This window comes from Moschus berezovskii, chromosome 23 (genome assembly GCF_049115385.1).
Source record: "Moschus berezovskii isolate FMDL1 chromosome 23, NW_MosBer_1.0, whole genome shotgun sequence".
In the NCBI taxonomy this organism is placed as follows: Eukaryota; Metazoa; Chordata; class Mammalia; order Artiodactyla; family Moschidae; genus Moschus; species Moschus berezovskii.
In genome coordinates, this window is record NC_142482.1 from 42,775,086 (window position 1) to 42,791,651 (window position 16,566).

The 16,566-nt window shown below is 43.5% G+C and overlaps 3 non-coding genes across 3 annotated transcripts; all 3 read right to left on the bottom strand.

Moving 5' to 3' along the window:
- Positions 1–31: 31 nt before the first annotated feature.
- Positions 32–122, bottom strand: TRNAY-GUA (transfer RNA tyrosine (anticodon GUA)). The gene is given in 2 exon segments: positions 32–67; positions 86–122. It is a non-coding gene; the product is annotated as a tRNA-Tyr (tRNA).
- A 14,061-nt stretch (positions 123–14,183) lies between these two features.
- Positions 14,184–14,256, bottom strand: TRNAK-CUU (transfer RNA lysine (anticodon CUU)). Its single transcript has one exon. It is a non-coding gene; the product is annotated as a tRNA-Lys (tRNA).
- Positions 14,257–15,740: 1,484 nt separating this feature from the next.
- On the bottom strand, positions 15,741–15,812 carry TRNAP-AGG (transfer RNA proline (anticodon AGG)). Its single transcript has one exon. It is a non-coding gene; the product is annotated as a tRNA-Pro (tRNA).
- Between the last annotated feature and the right edge of the window lie 754 nt (positions 15,813–16,566).

Sequence of the window (16,566 nt, forward strand, 5' to 3'; positions counted from 1 at the left end):
GATTTAATTTAAAAGCACACAAAACGTGAACTCCTTCGAGCCGGATTCGAACCAGCGACCTAAGGATGCCCATTATGTATTTATCCTACAGTCCTCCGCTCTACCAACTGAGCTATCGAAGGAATTACGTTCTGTAGTTAACCCACAGAGGATGCCATCCCTGCATAAGGCTGGGAAACCACTGGCGCTTGTTTTGTTCACCCATGCTGTTGATAAATACGCTCTGGTGGCCTCCACGTTTTCTTCCTTTTTAAAAATAACCTAGCACGCCTTCCCGGAGAAGGCAAGGGCAACCCACTCCAGTACTCTTGCCTGGAAAATCCCATTCACGGAGAAGCCTCGTGGGCTGCAGTCCATGGGGTCGCACAGAGTAGGACACGACTGAAGTGACTTAGCAGCAGCAGCAGCAGCACTCCTTCACAGGGCGAAAGCCCTGGACCAGGGTGAAAACGGTAGCACCCAGTGGTTTGTAAAAAGAAAATAAAACAATGAGGCATGAGGAACTAACACAAATTTAGGAACAGTTGTCTTTTATTGTGATGAATGAATTTAAATAACCAGTCTTAGAATTTGAAGTACTTTAATCTGCAATTTTAACAGATAATTAATAGAAGGAGGAGGAAGAAAATAAGTACCGGGTTAACCTCTTCAAACCTTACTCTAAGACTTCTTTAATTGACATTAGTCCCTGTAGATAAATCAGACTATCTACTATTTCTAAACTCAGAAAACAATCTGTCCGTGGGGAGCTAAAATAATATTTTAAAACTAACTCAAGGTAGAAAGTACTGTCATTCAAATACTGGTTAATTTTGCCAAGTATGAGTCTAGTCTTATTTTCTGTGACAGTCTGAACCTCAAAATGGCTATTTCAGTTCAGTTCAGTCACTCAGTCGTGTCCGACTCTTTGCGACCCCATGAATCACAGCACGCCAGGCCTCCCTGTCCAGCACCAACTCCCGGAGTTCACTCAAACTCATGTCCATCAAGTCGGTGATGCCATCCAGCCATCTCATTCTCGATCGTCCCCTTCTCCTCCTGCCCCCTATCCCTCCCATCATCAGTCTTTTCCAGTGAGTCAACTCTTTGCATGAGGTGGCCAAAGTATTGGAGTTTCAGCTTTAGCATCAGTGCTTCCAATGAACACCTAGGACTGACCTTTAGGATGGACTGGCTGGATCTCCTTGCAGTCCAAGGGACTCGCAAGAGTCTTCTCCAGCACCACAATTCAAAAACATCAATTCTTCGGCGATCAGCTTTCTTCACAGTTCAACTCTCACATCCACACATGACCACTGGAAAAACCATAGCCTTGACTAGATGGACCTTGGTTGGCAAAGTAATGTCTCTGCTTTTTAATATACTATCTAGGTTGCTCATAACTTTCCTTCCAAGGAGTAAGCGTCTTTTAATTTCATGGCTGCAATCAGCATCTGCAGTGATTTTGGAGCCCCCCCCAAAACTAAAGTCTGACACTGTTTCCCCTGTTTCCCCATCTATTTCCGATGAAGTGATGGGACCAGATGCCATGATCTTTGTTTTCTGAATGTTGAGCTTCAAGCCAACTTTTTCACTCTCCTCTTTCACTTTCATCAAGAGGCTTTTGTGTTCCTCTTCACTTTCTGCCATAAGGGTGGTGTCATCTGCATATCTGAGGTTATTGATATTTCTCCCAGCAATCTTGATTCCAGCTTGTGCTTCTTCCAGCCCAGCATTCCTCATGATGTGTTCTGCATATAAGTTAAATAAGCAGGGTGACAATATACAACCTTGACGTACACCTTTTCCTATTTGGAACCAGTCTGTTGTTCCATGTCCAGTTCTAACTGTTGCTTCCTGACTTGCATACAGGTTTCTCAAGAGGCAGGTCAGGTGATCTGGTATTCCCATCTCTTTCAGAATGGCTATTACTCTCTCCTAAATGAAATCCACTTGAGGTGACAACCGACATGAGGAATCTGCTTTGATCTCTACGTTCCACTAAAGATCACTACATTGTCATACTGTTAGGAGAAGCACACTAATTAAAACCGCCTACCCTGGCCAGGTACCATAGTAACTATTTGCATGAGTTATTTTATGACAGGATGTTCTGGTCAGGAACACAATAAGCCTCCACCAACCGAAGAGTTCGGGAAAGGTCAAAAGGAGACACCACATATCCGACCACCTCCGGGAACCCTCCTCTCTGGCATGTTGAACAAGTCGTGCACTACTAAGAAGGACTCTGAGTCAGAATGATTGGCTAAAGACAACCTGGAAACTAATCCCATCACCATGAAACCCGAGACTGCAAGCCATGTGACAGAGCAGTTCTCCTGGGTTCCCTTACCCTCCTGCTCTGCTCCCGGGCGCCCATTTCCCAATAAAATCTCTTGCTTTGTCAGCACATGTGTCTCCTCAGACAATTCATTTCCGAGTGTTAGACAAGAGCCCAATTTTGGGCCCTGGAAGGGGTCCCCCTTCCTGCAACAATACGGTGAAGCCATACACATTGGACAAACGAACCCCTTGTGCAAGTAGAGCACGGAGACTAGCGTTCACTCTTCCATGGCACAAATATTTGCTTTTTGTTTGTTTGTTTCTGAATAGGTGTTAGGGAAATTTAAATGGAGGCAGTCTTATTCAAGCTTCAGAAGCAGGATAGCAGGCCTCTGAACAGTTTCTAACCTGCCTGGACCTTGCAGGGATTCCGAGCCTGCCTGCAAGCATAGCAAAGCACTTTAGATAAGAAAGGGAGCAGGTCTTGAAATCCTTGAGCCCCTGGAGGTCTGCCCAACTGTGCCTGGGGTTTAACCTATGACTGGCAAGATAAAACAAAAAGCACTGTAATAATGTAAAAGCAAAACCAGAGCTGCTTTTTTGCAGTGTGGGATTACAAGTTCAGTTCAGTCGTTCAGTCGCTCAGTCGTGTCCTACTCTTTGAGACCCCATGGACTGTAGCCTGGGAGACACCGGAAGACCCTGGAAGCTGGAAGACAACAGGCTTCCCTGTCTATCACCAACTCTCAGAGCTTGCTCAAACTCATGTTCATCGAATAGGTGATGCCATCCAATCATCTCATCTTCTGTCATCGCCTTCTCCTCTCGCCTTCTATCTTTCCCAGCATCAGGGTCTTCTCCAAATGTTAGGTAGTTAGAATAGGAAAAAGGAGTCCAAAATGATGGTGGCTAGAAGACAAAAGAAAAAGCCCAAGAAAATGAAACAAAAGAAAATCTGTGGACCGGAGTGAGAACCTCTGGTGAAACAAACAGTCCTCCTGGCTAGCCCAATTTACACAGGGCAGGCTCAGGGGGAAAGAGACAAAACTTATAAAAAGAGGAAGCCAAGACACATTGAGGTCTCTCCTTTGGGGTAGCCCTGCCCTCATGCCTTGAGAGTGTATTATAATTTGCTCCCCAAATAAAACTGAGCTGTAACTGAGCTGAAACACTGGTCCACCCTGTCAAATCTTTGTTGCCTGTGAGACAGAACCGAGGAAATTACACAGTCCCCTGACACAATGAGTCAGTTCTTCGCATTAGGTGGCCAAAGTATTGGAGCTTCAACTTCAGCATCAGTCCTTCCAATGAATATTCAGGACCGATTTCCTTTAGGATGAACTGGTTGTATCTCCTTGCTGTCCAAGGGACTCTTAAGAGTCTTCTCCAACACCATAGTTCAAAAGCATCAATTCTTCCACGCTCAGCTTTCTTTATGGTCCAGCTCTCACATCCATACGTGACTACTGGAAAAACTATGGCTTTGACTAGATGGACCTTTGTTGGCAAGTGGGAGCCTCCAAAGCTGCTATTTGAAGTCTCACAGGTGAGATGGACACATTGCCTGGGACCCTTTCCCAACTGGGACTCCAGACTGCTGTCATTTGGGACTTCCCAGTGCTGTCCAAGTGTGGATGTAGGTCATCCCCTTTTGATGATATATATGCTGTTACTTCTTTTTATTGTTTCTATTTCTTTTAAGAATTAAGTCAAATGATCTCTGTTATAAATTCAAATTGTTTATTTGTGTGTAACAAATGGTTTTGTTAACAAATCCTTCTATCCTAAAACAAAAGTAAAACTTTCCACAAAACATTTAAAAGCAAGTTGCTAATCACTTAATCTGGTTATTTACCCCCTCAAGTCTTCATAAAACTGAAACATCTGTTTTGAGAGGGGCTGGTCTGAATGGTTTAAATATGAAATTTTATCTCCTCCCCATCCTCAACTGACTGCATAAGTTATCCTATTTTATAGATGTACTTAGTACTATCCATTCTGTAAAAGTATATACAAAAAGTATCCTTTCCTTCCTTCCTTTTCTACCACTCCACATTACAATACAGAAGATTCAGGTGTTAAGACAGGCCTTAAGGAGCTTTCAGGAAAGATCAAGTAGTAGATTTGAGAGATTCTGAGGAGTGTGTGTAAGTATGTGAATAACTTGAATTCTTCTAGGTCATGAATCACATCTGGTTCTTCCATATGTCGACTTAGAAAAAATGCACACGAGAGTTGCTAGTTGTTTTATTTGGCACAAAATGAGGACTGCAGCCTGAGATAACTCTGAGAAACTGCTCCAAAGAAGTAGGGGAGAAGGTCAGTATATATATGATTTTGGTAATGGGGAAGTACATGGAATCAGGCTCAGATTCTTTTTTTACAGGAAGTTTCTGCTGGTCTCATGAAGCTTCTGTTAGTCATGAAGAGCAGTCATCGCCATGAAGGATTTTAGTGCTGTTCTAGATTTGAGGAGATACTAGAATTGGTTTCATAAAAACACCTCCTGATAATATCTAAATGTTGGAAGACCTGTCCTACCAGTTTTCCTGGAGCACAGACGGCCTCATTTCTGCACTGCACCCTGAACTCCTTTCAGGGGGTGTTGAAGGTCAGCAGCTGCAGCAGCACATGATTTAATCCTTGTAGAGTTAGACGGCAAGCACCCATGGCAAGTGCCAATTTGTAGTTGAGACATATGTTACCAAGTCCAAACTCGCTCTATTCCCTGCACAACAGACCAATTAACCGAGAGACGATGTGTTGAGGCAAAGAATAGGACTTTATTCTGAAGGCTAGCTGACGGAGAAGGTGGCAGATTAATACTTCAAAAGAACTATCTTCTCTTGGTCTGGATGCTGAGTTCTTTTCTAGAACAGAGATGGGGGCTGTTGGGGAAGTAAAGTAAAAAGGGCCATCAGTCTTGCAAAACATCTCCAAGAATGGCCACCTTGTGGAAGGGATGTGTTAATTTCTTCTTTCTTGCAGCCATTCACAAGTAGGCAGCGTCAGATTATTTCTCTGTGAGCTGAACAAAGGCACCTGAGTTTGACAGTCAGGCACAGGGGCAGGGTTCTCTGAGGCAGACCATTATATATGATTATAATAACAAAAGCAACACAAAGCAAGTCAAAGAAACAGTTCCAAAAAGAGTCAGAACTGGCTCTTCCCTGCAACAAACCTAGCCTTCTTTTCCATATATTTACACAATAAAGTATAACAATGTGAAAATGTTAAGAAGCAGGAAAGTTTTGGAGTTCCTTTCTTTTTTGCCTTCATAAGTATTCTTAGATGCAGGTGGGAGACAAATTTTTAATCTTACCATAACAGGAAAGAACAAATCTGACTCGGTTTTAAACATGTTTCTTTTACTTGAACCTTTGAACCCACATTCCTCAGTGGTGAAGAATCCTCCGGCCAAACCAGGAGACCGGGGTTCAGTCCCTGGATGGAGAGGATGCCCTGGAGAAGGAAATGGCAACCCACTCCATTATTCTTACTAGGAAATCCCAAGGACAGAAGAGCCTGGAGTGTTACATTCTAAAAGATCACAAAAGACTCAGACAAGACTTAGCGACTAAATACTTTAACCTTTGCATTCTATTCAGTTCAGTTCAGTCACTCAGTTGTGTCTGACTCTTTGCGACCCCATGAATCACAGCACGCCAGGCCTCCCTGTCCAGCACCAACTCCCAGAGTTCACTCAAACTCATGTCCATCGAGTCGGTGATGCCATCCAGCCATCTCATTCTCGGTCGTCCCCTTCTCCTTCCACCCCTAATCCTTCCCAGCATCAGTCTTTTCCAGTGAGTCAACTCGTCGCATGAGGTGGCCAAAATATTGCAGTTTCAGCTTTAGCATCAGTCCTTCCAATGAATACCCAGGATTGATCTCCTTTAGGATGGACTGGTTGGATCTCCTTGCAGTCCAAGGGAATCTCAAGAGTCTTCTCCAACACCACAGTTCAAAAGCATCAATTCTTCGGCGATCAGCTTTCTTCACAGTCCAACTCTCACATCCATACATGACCACAGGAAAAACCATAGCCTTGACTAGACGGACCTTTGTTGGCAAAGTAATGTCTCTGCTTTTTAATATGCTATCTAGGTTGGTCATAACTTTCCTTCCAAGGAATAAGCGTCTTTTAATTTCCTGGCTGCAATCAGCATCCGCAGTGATTTTGGAGCCAAAAAAATAAAGTCTGACACTGTTTCCACTGTTTTCCTATCTATTTCCCATGAAGTGATGGGACGAGATGCCATGATCTTTGTTTTCTGAATGTTGAGCTTCAAGCCAACCTTTTCATTCTATTAGCTTCACTATAAATTTATCACTAAAGGGATGTTGCCTAAGGATTAAAATATACATAAAAGTCTTTCTCCAGGAACTGTACCTCCCAGCCCTGAGGGCTTAAGGTGAAAAATACCTTTGTTTAGCTTCCGGAGAAACACCCTGACCCAGCCCCCCTGTGAACAGATACTGGAAAGAAGAAATTATCATATCCCCTCCAGAGTCTGATAAGGACAAGGAAATATTTGCAACAACTTACAGGGTTTTTTGTTTGTTTGTTTGTTTTAACTTTATTGCCTCACTTTCCCCCCTTTGTTCCATAAAAGACACTAGCATCCAAGCCAGGCCAGAGGGTTCTTGAGACCGTTTGACCACCATCTTCTGCAGTTGGTTGGCTTTGCAGATAAAGTCGCTATTCCTTTCCCCAGCACCTCATCTTTCTATGGATTAACCTGTGTGGGATAAGAAGTAGAAGCTTGGACTTGATCACAAACTTTAGCGATGCCAGTCAGGGCCTTGCTGCTAGAGGTCAGCAGACGGGTTGTACAATTTTAGGGTAAGGCCCTAGCAGCTGCAGGAATCACTAGTTCTGAGAATCTTCCCCTTCAAAATCCCCTGAAGCAGCACTAAACACTTACAGCAAGTAATCAACAGACTTCTAGGAACTGAAGAACTGGACCATCCAGTAGCGTGAGTCGCTCTCGGTGGACAATAGGGAACACCCTCCCCCACACAGTTGGGGCTTTTCCTCCACCAGGCCAGCCAGTTTGTTTTGCGTTTGATTGAGATACCCTGTTGGAGAGGGCATTTGTTGGACGCTACCTGACTTGCAAAGCGGTTTGTTTGCTTCTGCTGCTGCTGCTAAGTCACGTCAGTCGTGTCCGACTCTGTGTGACCCCATAGACAGCAGCCCACCAGGCTCCCCCGTCCCTGGGATTCTCCAGGCAAGAACACTGGAGTGGGTTGCCATTTCCTTCTCCAATGTGTGAAAGTGAAGTCGCTCAGTCGTGTCCGACCCTTAGTGACCCCACGGACTGCAGCCTACCAGGCTCCTCCATCCATGGGATTTTCTAGGCAAGTGTACTGGAGTGGCTTGCCATTGTTTGCTTCTACTCCGTGTTTATTCTTGTTGGAATGTGTGCTTTTACTGTTGGGTTTGTTTGTGCTTTTGGTGCTTTGTTGTTCTTGAACTTTTAAAAATGGGAAATACTCCATCTGTCTCTAAGGAAAGCCTTTGTGGGGGAGGTATCTTAAATAAGTGGGCAAAATACAGCTGTGAGCCTATGACTAAGAAAGAGATGATATTCTATTATGATAATGTGCGGCTCCAACATATGTTAGGATCAGAAAAGTGATACACCTGAAGGGCTCACTCAGTTACTATGCAGTCTTGAAGTTGGAATTGTTTTTGTAAGGTCGGACTTCAGTGGCCATTGTTGGACTTCTCCTCCCCCTCTTCCCTTTCCTGCCGGTGGGAAAAAGCCCCGCCGGACTCTGACTATTGTGCTCTATTCTCTCATTTCCCTCCCCTACTGCTGGAGTGTCCTTGAGGTGTCGGTTCCTGGTAGAGATCAACCCTCTCCTAACCTCCCCCTCCTAACCTCCTGTCCAGAAACAGCATTCTGCCCAGAAACAGCATTCTGCCCAGAAACAGCATTCTGCCCAGAAACAGCAAGAACTATTCCGCTGCGTCAGCACAACCTTGAGCAGATGGGGCAACCAACCCAGTCTTGCCCCCTGGCTAACTGACCTATGAGAGACCACCACTTCAAATCTCTCCTAAAGTTATATAAGTTGCCTCTTGCCTTTGTTCGGGGCGGACTTCCCCGACCTCGCTCTGTTAGGTCCGGGAATCCCACCCGGGGGCGCCTAGCCATTAAAGCCTGTTACATTATCTATTTGGTGTCTGGGTTCTTTTATTTAACATCATTGGGCCGTTTCGACCTTACAGTTTTGTGAAAGGGCAGGGCAGGGGAAAAGGGTGATTCCCTACACACAGCATTTATGCTACTACATCAGGAGGAAAAGAAGTCAGATGACGGCCAGCCTAGAGTGCAGCGGTCTGAAAGGAAACCCAAGAGAAAAATCTGTTGAATGAAAGGGAGCAGGAGAAAATTAGTGAGGCCATGTTATGTCACACCTTAAATCCCACTCTGGCCAATACGGCTCCCCTACCTGACCATGTGACTGTATCGCTCCCACGCCACAGACCTACTCACTCCTTTCACATCTTCATCTTTTCCCTATTATGGGGAACAATTAGAAGTTTCTATGTTAATCCCTGGGGCACAGGCCCTTAGTTTCGTATCACCATCTAAGACCCCACAGGGCACTCAGTTTGGACCGGGAGCCACTTTCAGAACAGGGCAATGTCTCTTGAGCAGGTATCCCTTAGGAGGCTTTAAGGCAAAAGGCCAACCAGACAGATGTCTATGGATGCACAATCCATCCTCAACTTCAAATTTAACTGGAAAAACCATAACCCCCTTTCCTGAGAGGACCCACACCGCCTGACAACTTTTCACTTCTGTCTTTGCCATTCACCATCACTCTCGGGTGGACATTCACACCCTTATGAATTTGATGGTGACTGAAATTAAAAGGAGGATGGTCATAGACAAAGCTAGAGAGGAAGCACAGCAGCTTCATCTAGTGGACCCAGATGGAACTCCAGAAGCAAATCAGGCAGTTCCTACCAGTGAGCCTCCCTGGGATCCTAGAAACAGAGACATGCCACATCTAGAGCATTACAGAAAGTGTATCTTAGCAGGTACCTAAGCAAAAGAGCTTAAACAAAATTCTGGAGATACTAAAATAACCCAATTAAGATCCCATTAGAGTTTCTAGAAAGAATTTATCAAGCTTATGGATGCTACACTGATGGAGACCCTAAGGCCCCTGAGAATATGATGGTAAAGTGCACCAGATATAAGAAGAATGTTACAAAATTAGATGCTGCATTTGGAATGAACCCTTCTCAGTTAGCAGATATGGCTTTTAAAGTTTTCAATAACAGGGAACAACGACAGGGAAAAGAAGGTGCAAAACAGCTGGCAGGGGCCCTGGATTCCTGGAAGGCAAGTAACTAGAAGAGAGGTAAGCCACAATTGAGAGAGGAACAATGTGCTTACTATAAGGAGAAAAGGAACTGGAAAAAAGATTGCTCTAGGCTAAAAAATAAGAAGGAAAACAATAAAAGAAAGATAGGAGCCACTCAGATCATTGAAAGAGAGGAAGATTAATGAATGAAGAGGACCAGGGCCTCTATTGGTCTTGAGGTTCAATTCTAATTTCCCCACAGGAACCCAGAGTAAAATTGACTGGCCAATGAGTTGATAGACTTTTGATACATGCAGGTGCAACATACTGAAAGGTTGTTGCTGAAAGAAAAGATGCCGGGATTCTTGGCCTCCGGAGGAGAAGAATTCAAGCCGGGGCCAGAGACAAGGCTTGATCACTCAGAGTTTTTGTGTAATGAAGTTTTGTTAAAGTATAATGGAGATAGAGAAAGCTTCTGACATAGGCATCAGAAGGGGGCAGAAAGAGTACCCCCCTGCTAGTCTTCAGCTGGATGTTACATAGTCACTAGTAGTCTGTTAATTAAATAAAGGAATGTCTTAAAACTCAGAATGGCACCAGGCCCCTCACCCATAAGATGCATTTTGGGATAATCTTGACACCAGACAATTAATCCCAGGCCATAAAATGATTAAGTTGAATCTTGTAGAAGGGCAGATTACCATACAAGTAGTTTCGTTTACATAGATTAGGGGAACAATATTTGAGTATAATATACTGGTTTGTCAAATAGGTTCTGAGCTATTTGGCGGAACCAACTTGAAGACAGAGTCTGGGGTAAATGCACATAGTACATTAACATAGCTTAAGACCAACATTTCTATAAGAAAAATGCATTGGTTAACTCAAGGCTTGAGAATAGTTAACTACAGGTGAAACCAGGTGTCATTAGGGCAACACAGTATTTTAAGAGAAACCTCCTTTTAAATTTGTATAGAGAAGGAAAAAAATATTGCTAGTTTGTTTCCTCCTGCCACTTAAGAGACATAAAAATGTCTGACACTTGCAGGCTATTTCCTCTGTTTGGAGACCCCTGGCTTTCCTGCCTGTTACCCTCTCAATACTCTATAGAAAACACCAAGGTGGCACCAAAAAACATCTCAATTCATCCTGCTCATGGGAGTCTCTGGAGAAGTACAAAATTATAGACCTATGCATTCACAAAATTGTGATTGTGTCTGACTTTACCTTTCTTCCAGAGACTGACCTCCCAAGTTCAGATCTAACTGTAGACTAACATGTTCTTGTAGGCAGCCTCTTAAATTACTGACCTCTGGCTTTTCTTTCATATCTGGCTCAATCCAGGATCAGTTAAACTGTAGTCATGAACAGAAAGTCTGGACTCTGCTTTCAGATTATGTGTCCTAAGGAAAAGGCACTTAAGTTTTTTTTTAGTTATTTTGATAGGTGGGATTTTTATTAAACAATGTTATATGTATAAAGATTGTGCTAAGTATTCTAAAGGTGATGCAACTACATTAGTCTTTCAACAAATATGTGAGAGCTTACTATGCATCAAATTCCTGAATTCCAAAACGTCATAATGTGTTTTTTTCTTTTGTACCCCCACAGTGTGGCTGAATTTGGGAAAAGGAAGTAATTAAAGTCGGATTGGTGTTCTTGAAAGAAGAGACATCCTGGAAGCTCATTCTCTGTTTCTGCCTTTGAGGACACAGCAAGAAGAAGTCCTTTATAAGCTCAAAAGAGAGTGCTCACCAGTAATTGAATCAGCTAGTGCCTTAATCATATACTTCTCTGTCTCCAGAACTGCAAGAACATAGAATTTTTTTAGTTTAAGCTACCCAGTCTGTGGTATTTTGTTTTGGCAGCCCAAGTAGAGTAAGAAATCAGCGGGAACCTATGCTCTTTTTAACCACCTTCCTTTGCAGTTGAAGTGTTAGGTCTAAGGAGTTAGGTTAGCTTGTGTTCTGGACCAAGCTCAAGGATGGTCTTGGCCCGGAGATGTTTGCATGGGTCTTAGGTTCAGAAATTCACTTTTTAAGTAGGTCAACTCAATTTTAACAAGGTAGCCCAATGGCCATAAGACTGGGAAAAGGCAATCTGTTCCAAGCAGCACAAAAAATTGTTTATATACCAGACATCCATTAAGGTAATTGACAATAGGACACATGACTTATACCAGTGATATTTGTTCCTCTGTGTAGGACATGCGTTTATAGTTTTTATCATACTAGGAAACCAAAACATTAAGCAGAGGCTGCTGAGTGAGCAGAAGGCAATGGCAACCCACTCCAGTACTCTTGCCTGGAAAATCCCATGCGCGGAGGAGCCTGGTGGGAGGCAGTCCATGGGGTCCTGAAGAGTCGGACACGACTGAGTGACTTCACTTTTGCTTTTCACTTTCAGGCATTGGAGAAGGAAATGGCAACCCACTCCAGTGTTCTTGCCTGGAGAATCCCAGGGGCTGCGGAGCCTGGTGGGCTGCCGTCTATGGGGTCACATAGAGTCGGACACGGCTGAAGCGACTTGGCAGCAGTTGAGTGAGCAAAGGGAAATCAGGCTTTACTATGAGACCTAGGGTTTGATATCCACAACACATGGTCTGTAAATATTCAATGAGTGTTCTAGTAAATAAAATGTTCATATGAATCCGAAACAAGGTCGCTGTCACCTATTTTTTAAAAGTCACTCCAACCACCTCAGTTTTGTAATAGGTATCCAACTTGGAAAAGGTGCTTAATAAAAATATGTTCATCATTTGATTTGAAAGACTTCTTGTCTTTAAAGGAGACTGGAAAACAGTTACTTTCTAGGAAAGCTGCTGCTTTTCCATCCATTTTCAGTTGACTCGTGATTCTCAGTTTCACAGTACTTCCAAATTGCAGGGTGTCAACTTATTTTAAAACGTGATTCCATATGCCCAACCATAGGCGCTATTGATTTAAATAGATGAAATACTAACTTTAAACATTGAATATCTTAATAACAATATTCAGGTTCCAGAGTAAAGAAAAAAGCAAGATTTGGATGGGGAAGGTTGGAGAGTGGTAAACAGTCATGTCTCCAGCGCGCTCAGAAATGGGCACTCTTTCAATACAATAATCAATCGTTCTGGGGCTTTTGCTCTCAATAGGTACAGTTAAAATTATCAGGTTTTCAAAGCGACATAGATAATGTTAACATCTAACTCCTTTTGCTCTGATAGACACTAGGCAAATTTTCGCACGAATTTTGCCTTTCGAAATTTGAAAGCAATTAAAAACACATTAGGGAAATTTCCCCAGGTGGTGAAATGGACAAGAATCTGCCTTCCAATGCAGGGAACAGGGGTTCGATTCCTGATCTGGGAAGATTCCACTTTGCGCAGAGCTCAGGGCCATAACTACTTAGCCTGCACTCTAAAGCCCAAGGGTTGCAATTACGAAGCCCATGAGCCCTGGAAACTGTGCTCCGCAAAGAGAGAAGCCCCCGCACGGCATCGAGAGAGCAGCCCCTGCTCTCCACAAAGAGAGAAAGCCCGGCCGGGTACAGTAGCGAAGACCCAGGGCAGCCAACTTGACTATCCACACTTCCATTCAAGAGAAAATGGCAGAAATGCAATTTGACTTTAAAAACCAGGCTTAAGTCTTTAAATTTTATTTTGTAGGCAGTTTCAACCTGTTATGGGTTGGATTTTCATCTATGTTGTGTTGTTGCTGTTTAGTGGCTAAGTCGTGTCCGACTCTTTTGACCCCATGGACTGGATCCCGCCAGTTTCTTCTCCAGGGGTTGACCAACCCAGGGATAGACTCCACATCTCCTGCATTGGCAGGAGGTTTCTTTACCATGAGCCACCAGGGAAGGCCCCATTATCATCTATAAGAAGATTCATTGTGCTGTTTATGTGTGGGTGATCAGGAGCTGAAAGTGTATATGGGGTAGTGGTAATAGAAGATCTCTCTGCTGCTGCCGCTGCTGCTAAGTCACTTCAGTCGTGTCCGACTCTGTGCGACCCCATAGACGGCAGCCCACCAGACTCCCCCGTCCCTGGGATTCTCCAGGCAAGAACACTGGAGTGGGTTGCCATTTTATTCTCCAAGAAGGTCTCTCTAGTTACTACATAATGGCACTTGCTTGAGCCGGAAAAGTAGAATCACCATTCTCAAAATTCCATGAACATCACTGCCTCTGCCCCCAAAACTGTTTCTTTTGTTTGGATTGTCTTCTCTACCCTCACACTTGACCTTTCCCAACATCCTTGCATCCTAAATTGTTTTTGATGGGGAATCATCCCAGAAGTTTAAATATACAAAGCCAATGCCCCACAAGAGACCTCGTATCTCTTATCAAAATAAAAGTTCTAATAAGGCCGGAAAAAAATGCGTTGCCGCCAGGGGGCGATGAAGCTTAACTTCGCGGAGCCAGAAAGCTGGCCGGGAGAGTTCAACAGAGCCAATAAACCGCAGCAGTTCACCACGATTCCATAATTCAGTATTGGACAGTTTTGGAATCTAAAGTTTCTCATGTTTGGCAACGGTGGGGAACTTCCTTTCAGAGATTAGGAAGGTGCGGAAATCTAGCTGAGAAAAAAGATGGACAAAAGTACATTTACTCGCCCAACGTGGGGCTCGAACCCACGACCCTGAGATTAAGAGTCTCATGCTCTACCGACTGAGCTAGCCGGGCGGTTAATTACCAAACTTGCCTTAATGAACTAAGAGATTATGTCGAACAGACTTCCTGGACCAATGGTGATAGGATTCTAGATTTTATCTGACTGCTTTAGTACTCTTGCCTAGAAAATCCCATGGACGGAGGAGCCTAGTAGGCTGCAGTCCATGGGGTCACTACAAGTCAGACATGACTGAGCGACTTCACTTTCACTTTTCACTTTCACACATTGGAGAAGGAAATGGCAACCCACTCCAGTGTTCTTGCCTGGAGAGTCCCAGTGACGGGGGAGCCTGATGGGCTGCCGTCTATGGGGTCACACAGAGTCGGACACGACTGAAGTGACTTAGCAGCAGCTTTTGTTATATAAGCTAGATGATATGAAACGGCAAAGAATGTAAGCATTATTAGAAATTATTGGGGCGCACTCCAATCACTTTCACCACTTCTTCTGTCTTCCTCTCATTCTTACCAACCTGTACTGATAGGCCACAAACTGTTTCTGGAATCCAAGAGTAGTAATCTGAACGTCCTAAAAGTGACCCCCAACTCTGATACTCCGAGAGCTTCAGGCCTTGTTGACAAGGTGGTTGGTTACAAGCTCAGTCCCAAAGGTCTCAGGTCTTCGAACCCAGAACCGCACAAGACCTTCTCCGTAAGCCGCTAAGACACTGCCCTCCTGTTTCTATCACCTGGCAACCTTGGCCCCTCTTGCCACGCTGTGTAGCTGCTGTCCTGAAGGAATTCCCTGCGGTTTTCTCCTTCCTTTTCAGGCCCCTTATGCTCGTTCATTTGTTGTCCTTCTTCATAATCAAAGGATACATAGAAAAGGGAGGTGGGAAGGGATGCTGCAACTGTATTTTAACATAAAATGTTTGACAACCACTGTAATATAGAATCCAATGATTTTTGTGTATTTTGTTTACCACAGGCTGCAAAAGTTCATTGATTGTAATATGTTAAACAAATATATGTTTAAAGAGTATACCAGTACGGAAAAAGTGCCTCTTCTCCATAAACAAGCAGAGCCCCATTCCTAAATAATGCAGGAAAACGCAACAAGGAAAGCCAAAAAAACTCGTACAAATTTTTCCAGCTTCACAACTCTATAGGTAAATATTTGATTATTCCATTTGAACCCATTTCGTTGATGCGATGAATGAATGATGGATGACATTGAACTGAGATGTGACCATCGTCTTCCTATACATTTCATATGGCTACAACCGTGGAGTTGGAACTTCTGAAATAACCAGAAATATTTGGCTTTCCAAGAGTCAATTTATAGCTGTTGGAAAAATGAATAAGAGCCAAAACTGAAAAGTACTTACCTCTCTTAATTAAATTATCAAGTAACTTATTGGAATAAGGTGCATACACAGCCTACATACTTCTACATGAAAATACAACAGTTTAACTTAACAGCAAATGAATGTACCAATTTCTTTTTGGGTGAGTGTGACTTAATAAAAATTCGACAGCGTGGGCAGACAAAACCTGGGCTCGTCCGGGATTTGAACCCGGGACCTCTCGCACCCTAAGCGAGAATCATACCCCTAGACCAACGAGCCACCTGTCAAACCACGTTTTTTTAAACATTTTAAATATTTAGCTTCTCGCTCTTCATTTGTGTTCAGTTTCATTTGTAGACGTACATGACTATAAACTACATTTCCCCCACTGTTTCTCTTTCCCTTCTACCCTCTTTTTCTAGTTTCAAAACCAGATCGACTTGGCTCAGAACTTCCCTGGATTTCCCCGCAGCCCAGCTCTTCGAAGCTTGGTTTTTATAAAGCCAATTTCTCAAAAGTCGCTGATCCATCCTTTGTAAGAAACGACCGTGACGTTTACTTAAAATGCAGAAACCTGTAGTCTTCTTCAAATCTACTGAGTCAAAGTCCCTGCTGGGTGAGGCCCAATAAGCTGCATTTTTTACAAACTTGACATATCTTAGTATTTTCGACGAAAATAGTGACAGTTCACTCAACGGGATATAAAGCTCTGAGGTGGTGAATAAAGAAAGAAAATTCGTTGTTCAAGGAACAAGGGGATACATAATTAGGGTCCTGAAAGTCGATTTTAGTGGAAAACGAGACTGATTCAGGAGGCGTTAACATCAAGGAGTGGATGGAACAGAGGGACAACTGGTGTCGATCAACCTGGACCTAATGGTTGGTGACAGACAGCAAGGCAGATTCTGGAAAAGGGCTTAGTCCTTTCTTACTTAACAAACAAACAAAAACTACAAAGTTCAAAGTAGGAAGAAAACTATTCTGAAGGTGATAGTCCTCCCTTCAGGTGAGGGATGATCTAGTCAAATAGGAA